This window comes from Rhinolophus sinicus, linkage group LG07 (assembly GCF_036562045.2).
Source record: "Rhinolophus sinicus isolate RSC01 linkage group LG07, ASM3656204v1, whole genome shotgun sequence".
Classification (NCBI taxonomy): domain Eukaryota; kingdom Metazoa; phylum Chordata; class Mammalia; order Chiroptera; family Rhinolophidae; genus Rhinolophus; species Rhinolophus sinicus.
The window spans coordinates 30818880-30823533 of record NC_133757.1 but is presented as its reverse complement, the minus strand read 5'-3'; the positions used below and the strand labels follow the sequence as shown (position 1 = coordinate 30823533).

General features: G+C 37.9%; 1 non-coding gene across 1 annotated transcript; it reads right to left on the bottom strand.

Moving 5' to 3' along the window:
* Positions 1-684: 684 nt before the first annotated feature.
* Positions 685-848, bottom strand: LOC141572998 (U1 spliceosomal RNA). Its single transcript, XR_012498585.1, has one exon. It is a non-coding gene; the product is annotated as a U1 spliceosomal RNA (small nuclear RNA).
* Between the last annotated feature and the right edge of the window lie 3806 nt (positions 849-4654).

The following is a 4654-nucleotide window of genomic DNA, read 5'->3' as shown; positions in this document are numbered from 1 at the left end:
ATGCCAAGAGTATCATCTGCAGTAACCTAGTGGCCCACAAGGGTGATCTGCTGAGGAACAGGATCCCAAAGCCACTGTATAATAGGAACATTAAAAGAACAAAGCTAAGCAAGAAGCTTCAGAGTGCAGTGAAAACACACTGGAAAAAGAGGAAGTTAATAGCATAATCCCATCTATGTTTTTTAAAAAAGTATGCATGCATTTGCAAGAATGAGAGAGTGTTTGTGTGCGTACACGTGCATATTAATAGATATGTCTGTATGAGCATAGAGAAATGTCTCTGAAAACATACCACATTGACCAAATTGTTTTTTATACTTATCTCTGGTTGTCAAATAAGACAGGTGAAGGAGGGCACTCTCTCTTCTTAATTATCTGAAGGTTTGCAATCGATGGCAGTGGTGGCAGATTTCCCTTTCTTTTAGTATTTGTCCATATTTCTTTAAATATGTATACACATGTTTTTAAAAGTCCAACTTTATATTTTAAAGTCCCATTTAGTTGTGGGAATTTAAAAATAATCTCATCATACTTGTTTCCTTTATTTTCCAAATCTGTAAAATGGGCATACCCTTCTGACCAGGCAGAGATAGGAAGCTCAAATGAGCTCATGCTTCCAACAGTGTTCTATAGGTGGGAAAGCAATACAATACAAATATGATATTGGCCTTTTTGTTTTTCTAACGGGGGATTGCACGAACGCCGTCACCCATTACCCCAAATTATGCAGTCAAGATTCCCCCATTTGGGGAACTCACAGGGTTCAGCATACCAGGAGGGCAGAAGATGAACCTCGCCCTGGGAAAACCACCTTTGTGATCATGGTATCTCTCCTACCAGGTTAAATGCCCCTTTTTTTTTATTTCTGTTGAGAAACCAAGACTATACTTGAAATACCCTTGTAGAAGGATTGCCATTCCAAAAGGTAGAGAAAAGCTTTCCTTTTGCATTGGAAAATCAAGCCATGCTTTTGAAGGCCCTATACCAGTGACCATCTGCATGGATTTGGTCATGCCAAAGAACACTTCTATAATGTATTCACTGTAGGTTGCCACTTTATCCCTCCCTACACTGAACTGAGGAGAATTTATTACCTTGGTTAGCTGGTAGGTGGCCAAAATAGCTTTATTTATCGCTTGACTTGCTTTCCTGTTCTTTTGTTTCAGATTATAGCCCAGACGAGCAAGAGAAATGAGAATAATATCCTAATTTAAAAAATAAAACTGGGCTTTTACTTTCTTTCTCATTTATAAGCTTTCTCCTAATATAATACTAAATATTCAATGAGAAAACCTTATCTTCTAGGAATCACGTATCGGTCATGAAAATAAATACCAAAGCTTTATAAATGAGGTTTTATAAAGTTTTACTCCCAGCATTCTCATTAATGTGTGCTAACGAGAATCCTTAAACTCCAGCCCATAGTAATGACCCCACCAAAGAGCATTAGCTTTCAAATTTACTGTGCATGGGAATAATTTGGAGTGCTTCTTTAAAATGTAGATTCCTGAGCCTCATCCATAACTAATAGGATTTAGGTTAGGTCTGGGATGTGGCCCAGTAATCTGCATTTTAACCTATACCCCAGATGATTCTAATGTAGGTAATCTAAAAATTGAGGCTCCACTGCAGTGGTTTAGGGGACCTAGAATAAGATACAAATCCCAATCCTCATTTAGAAAAGACAATGGCTTTAGATGTTTCGAGCATTCACTCATTCATTCATTGATTTAACAGATATACATTGAATGCCTACATGTTTCAAGCACTAGGTAATAAGGATACTAACACCTGGCAGCTTCTACCTGCAAGCAGTTTCTGATATACCTTCTAGGAGCCGAAGCAAGTTTTTGCTGCTTTTCCCCATTTACTTACTATGTGACCAATCAATATTCCTGTTAGTATCATCTGGGATCATAAGGCAAAAGTGTCAAATATTTTCATATTTGGGGCAGAAATACTAAATGACAGTGGAGGAGCCACAAAGTCTGAAGATAACTTGTGATGCAAGCTTTTTGTATCTGGTGGGAAACAGGAGGTTGGTAATGGGTATATAGATAACAGCAAAGCACCCTTTCTATTTGGTAGGATACATAAGTCCTCAATATGTCTGTCTTGTTGGAAGGCTAAAATATATGTCTAGCACTTTGGATCTGAAGAATTGGTGCAAACATAGGGAGTCTGTCATGATACTATTTGTTACAGAGAGTGTAGAGAATGTCAGGATCAGTGCTGGGGATCAAGGCCTCGCAGCAATGATGCACTGTGTTGGCAGTGCCTTTGGCAGCACCATAATCAGACTGTTTCTGGGTGTGAGGTGACTTCCTACAGCTCCAGCCCACTTTCCAAGACTGGTTCTCCAACCTCATGATTAATTCTTTCCCATAAATTTCTTTTCTGCTTTAGTTGTTCAGGTCAGTTTCTGTTGCTTGCAATCCAGAATCCTGACTCATACCAAAGCTAGTATTAGCCAGTATGTAACAAATAACAGCCTCAGAGAAGTGGCAGAGGAAAAACATGAGATTGGATATACAGATAATGTGGGCCTGAAGTCAGGGAGAATCTCATTTGCATGAGAATCAGGAAGACCCCAGAATGTCATATGCCATTTCAATGATCATTCCTGTTTACTAGAATGAGGTAATGCCAAATGAGGACAAGTCTTTTTAGGGTCAAGTTGCCACTTCCATAGGAAAGTGAAAGGAATTCAGGAATCAAGGACTACGGAGTATGATGTTGGTCGATTCCCTTCCTGGAAAGCTCAGGAAAAAAGAATTACAATTCTCAAAATTCTCACATAAAGACACTGAATATAACCCAGGGACTGTTTATGACCAAGCTAGAAGAATCTTTTATCTGTTGTTGCAAGGTGATTCAGAATTCTATCTATAGAATTCTAGCTATTGAATTCTGTCTATTGAATTCACTGCCATTGTTCTGGGGATGGTTGTATTCCTGGGAATATACACGAGGTTTGGAAAACCTTGGAGTACCCTGAATCTAGGGATTAATGCTACTGAGCATCCTCTGCCAGCCTTCCCCTGCCAATAAGGCCATCCTTCCTTCCTTCAAGATACTCTCTCCCCTCACCTGAGGGAATCACCTTCCCAGGGGAGCCAACTCTTCTCACGTTTCACTCTCTTTCCCTAATTATCTCCAAGGTCAAATCAGGGAAGAAGAGGAAAAGAAGGCTTCCTTTTCTAATACATAAACCTCTCTAATATTCTACTAATATCTGCTAGAATCTTGAAAATATGTGTGGAAATGGATACTAAGAGGGGTTGGTCAAGAATGGACCAACCTGAACTTATTGAAATCGGTACCTGAGATTCTACATTAAGCGTGCTAGTGAAACAGGTGAGGGGACTTCTAATTCTTTACTCAGCTAGTTAATAAAATCGTAAACAATACATGGTGTCCACAAACTAGTAATGTGAAATGCCATTAGTTCTTTGAACTAAGATAGAGAAAGGAACACAAAGATTGAAAATAAAATTTCTGGAGTAGCTTTGTCATGTACAATCTGACCAACCATATTCATTCCCCAGTTAAGCTCTCAGTAAGGGCTGGAAACTAACCGTTTCACCAATGTCCTGAGAAGTACAATGGCAAGGGGACTAGCAGCATATTTGAAGATGAAATAAAGGATATAAGGCACTAAAGATAAAATGAGCCCCTTGATTTCAACATGCATGAGAAAATTCTGAGGTGGAAAAAAAACGAAGTAACATTAGGTAGTAAGTAATAAAAGGCCGTGTCATATATCACTACCTGCCATCATAATCATAATAGTCTGACCCACAGAGATCTTAAACAATTTTTATTTGGTCATTGGATACCTAGGTCTAAAATACATGTGGAGTCCACTAAGATCCTACTTGATTTGTATTGACAAGAGCGGAAAACCAACACACTTCAAAGCTAATGAACAGAAGCGATCTGATTGGAAGGCCTATGAGAGTCATGATCCCTTTTCTATTTCTTTGACTTGAGTCAGTTCATAGACCCAGATCTCTTTGAAAATGAAGATGATATTACCTTAATAAAATTAAGGAAAGACCTTTGGGTGTGGAGAGGCATGTAGAAGAAAAAATAGACCCGTTTTGGGACCTTGGCAGATGCAGGGGCTGAAGGAACAACATGAGACTTTGGGGTTATATTTTTATATTTATCATTTTCCCAGATAACAGTTCAGTTGTTCTTTTGCACATTGTTATACAAACGTTCTGGCATTAACATTTTAAATTGTTTTCCAAGTTAAAAAAAAAAAAAGGGCATTTGAAACCTTCAAATCTTGAGGACAAGCATATGATATATTAGAATATCCATAAAATGGCCACTCTTTCTTTATCCATTTCATTATTTACCAGAAACGACCTTGTCTATAACTTAGAACTTTTTAGTTTTCTTTTTTGAATGATGTGGTTACTTACCTCATCTTTTCAAAGATTTTTTTTCCAATGCCAGATGAGTCTGCATTTACAATCAGATTCTTACCTGTCTTCTCAGATGGAATGTTTTTCTTTGCATTTGGAGAAAATGTTAATTAACACATTAGGAATGTATTTGATACATTTAGTTGCAAATGCAAACAGTCTAATCTTCTATTCATTAGAGCCATTTGTCTGAATCATTCAAATGAATAACAGGTTAT